The 536-nt window shown below is 27.6% G+C and overlaps 1 protein-coding gene across 1 annotated transcript in view; it reads left to right on the top strand.

Annotated features, from left to right (window-relative positions):
- LOC119588352 overlaps positions 1-536 on the top strand; it is a 13,064-nt gene that overhangs the window by 304 nt on the left and 12,224 nt on the right. The window lies entirely within an intron of this gene.

The raw sequence follows: 536 nt of genomic DNA, 5'->3' as shown, positions 1-536 counted from the left end.
TTGTGTTTCTACGAGATTAGTGTTTAGTGGCACTTTTTTGCTACCATTATTATTGTTTTTTTTATTGAGATGTTTTTTATTATCAACATCTTTATCTTTTTTCTTACCAGTCTGGCCATCATCATCAGTATTCTCGTTAATGCAATCATAATCATTTCCGTCTTCAATGTTGTTACATTTCTTAATAGATCATAAAGGTTTTATTTTAAAAAAAAGCATATCCGTGTACTTTTTGGTCTCGCTAAAAAAATATTTCCTACCATAACAATATGATTCAGTATTATTTTCTCACATAGTTTGTTGGAAAGAAGATAACTGAATAAACGTGGAAATTATTATCTTAGAGCTTTTATATTGCTACTATTGCCACAGTATTTTGGTAGACAATATGCTAGTATTTTTATATAAAAAAAATCAGTGATAACTTCAATATACTGACAAGGATGTATTTCAGAAAAAACGCGTTTCATTCTTGATGTTTTTTCTTGAATTAACAACCGTAGGGGAGAGTTTATTATAATATTTTAAATCGAATT

This window comes from Penaeus monodon, chromosome 23, assembly GCF_015228065.2.
Source record: "Penaeus monodon isolate SGIC_2016 chromosome 23, NSTDA_Pmon_1, whole genome shotgun sequence".
In the NCBI taxonomy this organism is placed as follows: Eukaryota; Metazoa; Arthropoda; class Malacostraca; order Decapoda; family Penaeidae; genus Penaeus; species Penaeus monodon.
Note: the sequence above shows the minus strand (reverse complement) of the source record. Positions and strands in the feature narration are given on the sequence as shown.